The 11339-nt window shown below is 39.1% G+C and overlaps 1 long non-coding RNA gene across 1 annotated transcript in view; it reads left to right on the forward strand.

The window, feature by feature from the left end:
- LOC116239946 (uncharacterized) overlaps nt 1-10938 on the forward strand; it is a 31008-nt gene extending 20070 nt beyond the window's left edge. The window contains exons 2-3 of the long non-coding RNA XR_004169193.2: nt 6946-7107; nt 10012-10938. This is a non-coding gene — a long non-coding RNA (uncharacterized LOC116239946). The remainder of the gene's footprint in view (nt 1-6945; nt 7108-10011) is intronic.
- The last annotated feature ends 401 nt before the right edge of the window (nt 10939-11339 follow it).

Raw genomic sequence — 11339 nt, forward strand, 5'->3', positions numbered from 1 at the left:
TGGAGTGGGTCTAGAGGAGGGCTGGCACACCTTTCCTATGAAGGAAGGCTGAGGGAGCTGAGCTAGTTCAGTGTGGAAAAGGCTCCAGGGAGACTTCAGCCTTCCAGCACTTAAAAGGATCTTATAAACAGGTGGGGGACCAATGTTTTAAATTATTAAGTCCAGGTTGGATGGAGCCCTGGGCAGCCTGATCTAGTAGTGGGTATCAACCTTGCCCATGGCAGGGAGGGGTTAGAGCTCAATGATCTTTAAGATTCCTTCCAACTAAAGTCATTCTGTGATACTTCGTTGTTTGTACTTTGCAGAAATGCAGAAGCAGGTACCAAAAAAACCCAGTAATACTATTGCTGGTGGGACTGAATTTCTGGAGACCTTTGTTTGTGGAGGTTGAAAGATGACATTAATTTAGCGATGTCAAGGGAAGGGAAAGTTTTAGGGAAGCTGCAGTTATTTGCTTTTGCTGAGGAGCGCATCCCATCAACATGCATAGCCCCTCAGTTCCTACTCTACAGATACTAGCAGCATTCATTGTCCCAGATATCAAGGACTTTTTTGAGCCAAGTCTCTTAATAGGATTACAAAAGGAGATATTCCTCCCTGCATTTACAGAGATGGCCATTTGTGATTTATAAATGAATCAAAATACTTCAGTTGTCACATTTATTTCAAGACTGTGTGGAATTGCAGATCTAACCCACAAGTATGCTACATTATCTTTTCAAAGAGAATTACATGGCATTACATGTAGATTGCTTTTACAAGCATGAAGCAATGCTATCTGCTTCCTGTCAAGGACATTCACTTTTAAGGTGTGGTTCTCCACCCTGCAAGGTACATGATCCTGCAGGTACACAGGTGAATTTTCAGCTCACCTGCTGGATTGGACCTCTCAGAATGTTTGGATGTCCTTGTGTTTAACTTCTAGACCATGCTGGGCAGTTTGGGTATGTGAGATGGGGGATACTGGCAGCCTAGGTAACTTTTGACACTAAGGTCCTTCAACAGTTTAGGCAGCAGCAGAGCAGTGGTCCTTGGAGCATAGCTTGATGGTAAGTACCTAAAAAAGGATGTAAGCATCCCAAGTGTCTGAAGTCTGCTGTCCTTGTTTGCATTTCCAGCCAAATCTTGCCTGCTATTTTCCAGCTTCTTAAGCCACACTTAAAAATACTCCAAGGCTTTTCTCTTCCTCCTTAGCATTCCTGGTATGACATTTTATTTTGGAAAAACTAAGGATTAAGTGGCATTTCCTTGATTTTGATAGTTCTAAAATAATAGATATTTTCTTGGAAGGAACGATAGGATGTTTGACAGGAATTGGTAAATCTAGCGACCTCTGATTAAAGCTCACAGCTGTGCGATAATACAGACAAAGACAACTTTGAAGACAGATTCAGAAGCCAGGAATTTAGAAACCATTTTCAACATTTCAGCCTACACAGATTACTAAATAAAGGATTTCAACAACTGAGGCAATGTTTTTGTTTGTAGAAGTGGGCGCTTAGTACAGTCAAATGATGAATTAAGGACAGCCGGAATATATCAGAATATACTTTCCCACACAGCCAGTACGATTGAGCATTAATGCGTTTTCATCCCTTTGTAATTATTTTCTCTTTGCAGCTATTTCCAGATTGTTACCATCTGTAATTGTGACACTTTTACAAGAAAATTGATTTAGTCGATTCAGCTTTTGTGATTTTTATTATTGTTGTCATTGTTTCAAATCCAGAACCTTCTAAGTTGGCTTGATTCTGCAGAACTCTTTTATATTGCACAACCAACAACCAGCATTTTATTTTATTTTATTTTATTTTGTCAGAAACCTGGCCTTTTTCTTATTTGTTTGCTCTTATAACTTTCGATAGAGACTCCCTGACGGACAATGGGCAAGTAAGTGTTCTGTTGACATTTCAGTAAAGAGATGAGCAGTTTTGCAAACTAAAGAGATTGTGGACTATGGAGGCAGCCCTTTAATAGCTGTTTCTCAAAGTTGTGCACTGGACAATGGGAGAAATAGCTCTATTGTAAACATGTATTGTACGAATGAGACAGGCTTCGGGCTGATTAAATTGAATTCTTTCAGGACAAAGGTAGTTTGAGAAACTGTGTCCTTTTAAAATCCAGTCCTGCGGTGCCAGCTTCCTCCTGTGAGATGCTGAAGTGTGTTGCTCCCATTAAAGTCAAGGGAATTGAAGTCCATTAGCACTTTCAGCAGCTCTTGATAGAAATTATCATCGGTTTAATGTGACAAAAGTATGGGAAATATTTTTTGTTTTAAACAACCCAAATCACATCATTCGAAATGGACTTATCTTCAACTAACTTTTCTATGCTGTGTTGCACTGAAAGCTGCATTAGAAACAATTTTTTTTGAATAATTTTCAAAATAACTTGAAAATCCTAATTCACAGAGAACAGCGGGGGGTTACATTCTTGTTTAGTGAAGGCTAAGAGAAGACTGCTTCTGATGAAAGAAAAATGCCAGTGATTTTGAAAATTGCTTCAAAATAATGTGAACATTTTAAATAAAATGGTGGGGAAGGGTTTTCTGAAAGATGAAAAAAGAATTAGTGACAATCCTCCAGTGATGCTGGTACAGTGACAAAAATGTTGTGGGGACTATTTTAATGGTAAATGTACTGCATGTGTGGGGAGAGAAAAACAACTTTGTGACACAGAGTATAATTGTGTGATTGCTTTGCTTGCTGATGCATGGAGCGTAATGCCTTTAAATAGATATGCTTACGTATCTAAATAATGGAATCATATAATGGCTTGGGTAGGAAGAGGCCTTAAAATCATTCAGTTCCACTTCCCTGCTGTTGCCACCCACCAACTCAGGTTGCCAGAACCCCATCCAACCCAGCCTTGAGCGCCTCCAGAGGTGAGAGGTGAGGCATCAACAGCTTCTCCTTACAGTGTTTCAGTGCATGAGTTGCATGGATATAGCTACAGGTTGTCCAGTTGTTTTCCAAATCTGTTTAAACCCCTTCCCAGAGAATTAGCTCATGTGCAAGCTCTGGATTGCAGCAAATGCCTGACTGTTGTGAACTTCTAGACTTCCCCTAGACTTTGTCCTGCACTAGGACACCTAGCATGGGATCTGCAGTGCATAGAAATAGCATCAAAGTAAGATTCTCCATCCAAAGGAGATCTGTAGTGTGGCAGACAGCTTGTCCTGTTCTGCCTCATGGCTAAGACTGATCCCTCTGCTCTCTGCTGTACCGTGGGTTTCTGCACTGTGCTTCTAGCTGTAATAGAGAAGAGTTTCTACTCCTCTCCATCACCACATTTTGACCCTTGCAGGCCATATCTTGTTGTGCATTCCAGCACTGTACTCTCTGCAGGGATAAACAAGCCTGTTAAGATATTTGTGAATTTGCATTTTCCCTTCAGAACTTTCCTGTACAAACTGATGTCTGTTGGTGGAGGTAATGGTTGATTGACCCCTATTCCAGCAGCAAGGTGTGAGCACCAAAAGCTTTTCAGCCTCTGAAATCAGCAATCTGACAGCTAAAGTAATACAAGATGTTCTCTTACATAAAGTTATGACACAGCAGATGTCATCTGCTATGATGACAGATAGGTGATGTATTTTATGTATTGCCTATTATGTGTTATCCTTCTGCTAAATAGGCTTCTTAGTGGAAGTGTGTGTTATTTTTGTTCTTCTGCACTAGGCAAAGTAGTGATTTTACTGGCAGATGAGCAGAAAATGCATGTGTTTAAATCAGACCTTAGGTTTGTAGTGGCTGTACATGTGAAAGCCAAGTGTGAAAGCAAATGGTGAAGTGATTTACACAGAAAAACGTCCTCAGCAGTTTCAGTGATGAAACAATTGCTGTGTGCTAAATCTCATGAAAAATGAGGAGCACACACATGTCATGATGAAAAAAGAAATAGGAAAGAAGTGGCCTAGCAAGTAATTTGCTCAGAAAAAAAATGAAAGGCAAAGAGTTCTTCAGCTACCATGAAGGGGCAGGTATCTGGGATTCATGTAAAGTTAGTGGAAGTTGCTGTCTTGTTGACTTCGGAAGGAAGGAAGATCAGCTTCAAGATCAGGCAATTAATGTTGGCACCAAAAATGGTTTGAATGATGAGTCTTCCTGTAAGTGATGAATGTAAAATGGCTTGCTAATGATTAATGCATATATCATATTAATAAATCATATTAATTGTTCTCTTCCTCTCCCCCTTGCATTCTGTTTCTCCCTCTATATAACAGGGATCTGAAAACAGAAAGATGCCTAAGAAGAGATTATTATTATTGGGTCCAGGTCATATTTAAGGGGATTAAAACCAAAATCTTACGTTCCTTGTAAAACTATCAATCTGACTTAGATGGATGTTTGAGAATATTGTTGCCTTTGTATCTTCCATTTGTTATGTGACATTGCGTTATTCACAGTTGTTAATTGCTATGGCTATGACTCAGATATTTTGAGGGAATATGGCATGAGTGTAAATACAAAAAACTGAACTTCAAAAAATTGAAAATGTGTAGAACACAAACATGTTTTCCAGATTTTTTTCTGAAACCGGAGAAGGATATAGGCTCACAGAAGAAGCTAGGTAAAAAGTTAAAAAAAAAAAAAAGCTACGTATGAGGAGGTAACATAAAACATAATGTACATGACACGGTTTAGGGCAGTGAGTATTTGGAGTCAAAGCAGAGTAATGAGATTTGAAAGAAGTCTCAAGGTTTGCCATTTCTACCCTTGAAAATGATTCTCTTTTATTAATTGTAATCAAAAAGCCCAAAAGACAAACTGTTGATTACTTTTCCCTAAATCTTTAGAATCTTCACTATATAAAAGTGAGGAGTGATGCTGATTTTAATCTGAAAACATTCCAGTATATTGCAAAATAGGAACACAGTCTGGCAAGCTGTTCCTCATGAAATTTCACGTGAAGTAAAGAATACTCACAATATTAAGGACTGCTAATCTGACAGGATGTCACAAGATTAAGTTATTCAGTACACCCTAACATTCACCTGCTTGTTTTTAGATTAGTATATGACTCTTCAGTTGCCATTTCCCAACTGCCCCTGAATTGAAGATGCAAAATTTGTTAAATTTTGTATTGAAATTGTGTTGAAATGGAATTTGGAATTTAGATTAAAAAAAAAAAAAAAAAAAAAGAGGGATGCAGATTTAGAAGGTTTGATTTGGAAAGCACTTCTACTATGTGACTCCTTTTATAGAGAATAATGTTTTAGTGCAACCTGAAGTCCAGACCACGTAGTAGATTTTATTTTTTTCATCTCCTGCACGGAATCTCCAGCAATTGTTAATTCGAAGTATAAAAGTTAAGAAGAATTTTAAGGATGTATTTAATGGTAAAAATGGTAAAGCAGAAAAAGGTAAGCAAACTTTGAGGCCACATTAAAGGGATTATTAAGAGGAGACCTAGATTTGGAACTTCAAATGGAAAAATTTCAAAGGTTCTTCAGAATTTTGTGGAGAAACGATGTCTGAACTGTCTGCCCTGTGCCCTTCAAGCTCTTATCTCTTTGTAGAAGTCTCCCGTTCAAGGACCAATGACGCCTAATTCTGATTAATCTTAGGAATTTGAGGAAATAGCAACTGAAGACGACACGAATACATCCTTACCAGAGCAAAGTCCACAGTAATGAAGCATTACTGGACTCTTTGTAATGCTTTTCTCCAGTGCCATCTCTATATATAACATGTTAACTACTGAAGTGCTTACCTGATGTAGTACTCAAGACAGACATGTCCATGTAGCCATGTTTCTGATAATGTCTTCAGGCTAATTGGAGTGGGATTTCTTTTTTTGGTCAGCAATGATAATTATGGCCTCAGCAATCTGATGAGTTTATTGATGCTGTGATGAAAATGACCTCTCTGTCATACAGAATGAGGAATATAGAATTTACAAGAAGAATTTTTAACCATCCTTTTTCTTTTTTTTTTTTTTCTGTTTTAACTTGAAGTTAACCTTCAAATTCTCTGAGTTGTTTTAAAATATGTCTAATTTCTTAATATCTAATTAATTTGTGTTTCATTTTTTATGTTCTTGCTATTATCAAAATATACATTATTTTAAATGTGTTCTGGGAAAGAGCTGAGCACCCTGAATTATTTGTTGTGTATAAATTATACAATAAAGAACCTACTTTTTGCTATTTGCAGATCAAACATGTTTTCTGTGACAGTTACTGTTTGTTTTCAACATTAGGTGTAGCTATTTTAGTCTATGGATTATTCATGACAGGTTCATTTCAGCTAGACAGTGTTTGTGATCTACGTGGATTTTCTAGTTCACGTGAAGGTTTTTTTCTGATTATTATTTTTTTTTTTTAAGAAAGAGAAAAGAATAACAGTTAAAATTTGTGAAATCATTGGGAGCTGAAAGTATTTTACAAATGACCTGACAGTTGTCTGCATATAATGAATAATGCAACTTGGTGAATAATAGCAGAGCTAACTCATTAAACGACTTAATACTGAATTGCTTAGTTCACTATTAGGCCAGCTCTAGTTAATTTATCCAACCAGTACAGGATGCAGGCTGGTTCTCTTCTTCTCTTCTTCTTTTCTTCTTTCTCTTCTTTTTTTTTTTTTTTTTTTTTTTTTTTTGTGGTTGGACTTGATCATTACGGTCTTTTCCAATCTGAGCAATTCTATGATTCTGTGATTCTTCTCTTTGGCTGTATGTTGGTCTGACTCCACCAATTCTCGTTGCCATGAGGAGATGTAGATGATGAGAGAGTTGAGCAGTTGTGAAACAAATACGGACAGCCTCCATACTGGGTAGTGTGTTTATGCTACTCTAGAGCAGCAATGACAGTTGAGATTGGCTCAGATCTTGTCCTAATTTCACAATGATATCCCAGAGCTCATTTAAATAGAATGGTTTATGTGTAATATTAATGTAAAAGAATATAAATAAATATTCCAAGTGTTTTTGTTCTATTAGGTACTACTTTGTACTGCCAAAGGAGGTGATGTGACACAAGGACGACCCATTAGATTCTATTTGACCCACTAATTACACTTGAGATTTGGAAGAATTTGAAGACTTCTACTTGGCAACTACCCATGAGACTGCAATTTCAGAAAGCTTCTTGACAAGAAAAACGTAAGCAGTGGTTACATGAGAAGTGCCTGTCATGAAAAATCTTTGAGATTTTGGCTTGGTGGTCAGAAGAGAAACCCGTTTCCTGTGAGTTTAGCAACTCTGTCATGAATTATCTCAGTTTGTTTAACACAGTTTTCAAAGGTGTGTTTTTTGTTAAGACTGTGTATGTAAGTGCTACAATTTTCGTGACAGCTTGGATAACAAGTGATGAACACAGTGAATAAGCTGCACCAAATAGGGCCAGGAATTATCTGTTCTAGTAATGTCATTTTATTTTCATACTACATTACTTGGCTCTACAACTTTGCAACATTTTATAGCTTGTTTTTTTTCTTTCCACCTTTCCTCTCCAAACCCCTCCCACTCCTACCCTCCAAAAAAAGAAAAAGGGTCATGTTGTCTTCTGATGCTTGCACTTCTGTTTCATTTCTGTATTCCTCCTGGTACAATCTAAAGGAATAGGAGGACTCAAATTTGGAATTTGTGATCAAGTTACAAGGTTTCTCAAGTTTGTTTCTTGACAAAGCATCATCTTTTGGCTATTTGCAATAGGTCTGCCTTTTTTAAGAAAAAAAAAAGAAGAAATTGTCATTTCTTGGCAAGTTATTTGTTTTCCAGTGAAAGCTGTTGCTTTTACTGTAAATGACCATTCAGAACTTTGAGCACAGCAAGAATAATGTGTCTGTTTGGCTAGAAGACGTGAGCTTAGGGATTATCTACCTCTTCTTGTACAAAGAGATCTGTTAACAAGCCAGCACATTACTCAGATGCTGGCAGCAGATAAATTGCATTTTAGAATGAGGTCTAACTTATCAAACTGATGGATATTTTTTAATATACTAGGTAACCACACCTTACTGTAAATAAAAGTTCACTTTACTAGGTTCTGAAGGCTTAGTTCTTTAAACATAGATTGTTCTGAAATTATGACAATCATAATGTTTTCCTTAGACACAAATTGAAATCTCTCGCAGGGTCCCTGTGTTATTGCTAAAGATGCTATTTGTAGAAAGGAAAGCTCTGTTTCGTTCTAACCTTAGTGAACTAAAATATACTTCTTTTTTTCTTGCAAATGATGAAGTTTGGAGGTGTGGCCTTTAACAGTATGGGCTTAGCCTAACTTCACTACTTGTTTTATTGTATGTGTGTTGGGGGGTAGGGAATGTTTCAGAAAACTGGAAAGTCCAAAGTTCATATGATTTTTCTCCTCTCTTTTTTGTTTGTTTGTATGAAGGGTGAAACTTGACTGGAAATTTATTCTTTTACATTCTAGTTCTCATCTGTTCATTCTGAGCCATTCTGAGGCCTCTGTAAGGGTGTAGCAAGCTGCTTGAATAACTGCAATTGTTTGTTTAGGCAAATCACAGAGCACTAGTAGCTTGTACAGCTTGGTATATATTTCAGAAGTAGGCTCTTCACTTGATTCATACCCACAGTTGCACATCAACATAACTCTTCTGTGTGGCTGTCCCTGGTGATTGGGAGAATGATGGAAGAGAAATCTGCAGGAATTATAGCGGTTGTCTTTTGGAATTTGGGGAAAAACTGCTAATTTGAGTGAGCTGTTCTCATTTTTGCTGTTGTTAGTAATGGGTATCATATTGCACATGCACTGCCTAGCTCAGCTGCAGGAGCATGCCTGCATCTAGAATGCGGGATATGAAAAGATTTTCCTTTTGTTGGGAATCATGCTAGGGGAAGAAGGGTCTTGGAAGGTCCTCACAAAAGCTAATGGTCTTTAACCATAATTCTTCTGCTCCAGTTCTGAATATGCCTATATAGAGAGATTTAGCTGAATATGCTTTCAGTTACATCTTTATCAATAAAATAGACAGTGGGATCGAGTGCACCATTGGCAGGTTTGCTGATGACACCAAGCAGAATGTTGTCGTTGATACGATGGAAGGGATGCCATCCAGAGGGACCAGGACAGGCTTGAAAGGTGGATCCAAGGGAACTGAATGAAGTTCGACTTGTAAGAAGTTGCACTTAGATCAAGGCAATCCCAGATGTGTACAAACTGGGAGAACTCACTGAGAGCAGGCCTGTGGAGAAGGACTTGGTGATTCTGGTTTATGAAAAGCTTGATGTGAGCCAGCAGTGAGTGCATACAGCCCAGAAGGCCAACAGTATCTTGGGCTCCATGGAAAGAGGGGTGGCCAGTAGGGCAAGAGAGGTGATTGTCCCTCTGCTCTGTCTAGTGAGGCCCCCACGCCTGGAGCCCCCAGTGCAAGAAAGATGCAGAGCAGTTGGAGTGGGTCCAGAGGGACACAAAGATGATCAGGGGCTGGAGCAGCTTTCCTGTGAAGAAAAGCTGAGGCACCCGGGCTTGTTCAGCATGGAGAGGGCTCCAGGGAGACTTCACAGGTGGGAGACCAATGTTTTACATTATCTGATAGTGATAGGACAAGGAGGAATGGTTTCAAACCAAGAAAGAAGATTTAGATGAAATATTAGGAGGAATTTTTTCAGTCAGAGAGTGGTGAAGCACTGGAGCAGATGCCCAGAGAGGTTGTGGATGCTCCATCCCTGAAGATGTTCAAGATCAGGTTGGATGGAGCCCTGGGCAGTCTGTCCTGCTGGGTGGCAGCCCTGCCCACAGCAAGAGGTTTGGTACTAGATGGTCTTTAAGGTCCAATCCAACCCAAGCTGTTACATGATGCTATGTGATACACAACTGAAAATGACTGAGGTAAACATTTTATTTTAGCTGAGATACTGTGTGACATTGTGATCCGGACAAGGTGAAGAGAAGTAGCCTCAGAAATCACTAAGTCACTTTACTGTTATTGAAAGCATGTTCTGCAGCTTTTCCATCACAGTTTCATCCTTGGGAGGATAAAGACAGTAAATGTTTCCTTGACCGATAACAGAAGTTCCTCTTCTCCTACCTCTGTGCTGTAGGTACCGTGGTAACATAACGGAGATCCTGCCCCCCCAGAAAGTGATTTAACATTTGTGACAGCTGCCAGAGACAATCCAGACTTCCACTGGCTGTTCAAATGGATCTTCTGGTTGGAGAACCTCCACGCAGCCAAAACAGTCATCTTCTGTCTGAGCTGAAGTTCTGTTCTCTTCAAATAAGAATGTTCTCTGACTGCTACATGGTCATTGTTGTTTTGGCATTTTTGGATGATTTTATGATGCTCTTCTTAATGTCCTGCATATTTTTTCATTTTAAGGCAGTGCTCAAAAAATTGCCCATAAATGCCACTTCAGCTGGGCGAATACTGCCTTTTATCACTGTATTGCTAAAGGCATTTCTGTTGTTTTCACAGACCACTGCTTTGGTTTGTTGATGTTGAAATGAATTTCACAGTGGGTTAATATGTTCCTGCTTGTTTGTGTGGTGATTGCAGCTCCAAGATAAACCTCTAGCAGGCAACAAAACACAGATATTTTACAACAGATGCACATAAGGATCTGCACAGTTTGAGAGGAAAAATTTTGAGACAGCCAAGATGTAAAAGAGGGAAAACTATGGAAGCATCTGATGAAATGCAGCGTCTTTGGGAATGGGATAAAAGTTGATTTTCCCTTTTAATGCCCTACACTTTTTTTCACTGTGCAGCTTCTTAGTACATGGGAAATGCCTCTTTATTTCAGAGGGCCCTGACAAAGAGTGCACAGCCCTCAGTGGGTTTGGCAGGGATGCTCAGCCAAGGAGCCTTGAGGAGGGGCAGGACAGGAGGCAGTTCACAGCCGTGTTGTCCCAACAACAGCATCCACTTTGGTCCTTCTAATTTCATCTTCTTGCTAGATTACTACAGAAAGGGGGAAAAGAGATTTGTCTCATCTGACTCACCTCTGACAGAGGCTTATGTGGGTAGCACAAGAGAATCAATCTCTTTGCTTCCCTGTGGGAGCCTATCAGTGAGATTACCCCAGTGAGATTAGGAGCTGCAAGACCAGGCCCTGACAATTTTGGTCCTTGTTGAAGTTGTTAAGGGTGAACCTAAGAGCTGCTGAGATTTTCTTTACAAGCTTCTGTATAAAAAGCCTCACCACAAAAATCCTCTTTGTTTTAAACTGGCTCAAGCAGATACTTTAATTAAAAACTACCAGTGGCAGTACATAGCAGGGCACTAGAAACCCTTTCTCTGTGGCAGTTTCTCAGCACAAATACTTCTGTGTGGCTCTGGTCACATGTTTGATTGACTTGGTTCCCAAGCTGATGTTCACAGTGCTGTATTCATCTTGTTCAGATGACTGTGACATGCAGCTTGAATGCA

The sequence above is a fragment of the Phasianus colchicus genome, chromosome 3 (assembly GCF_987193195.1).
Source record: "Phasianus colchicus chromosome 3, bPhaCol1.hap1.1, whole genome shotgun sequence".
Taxonomy (NCBI): Eukaryota; Metazoa; Chordata; class Aves; order Galliformes; family Phasianidae; genus Phasianus; species Phasianus colchicus.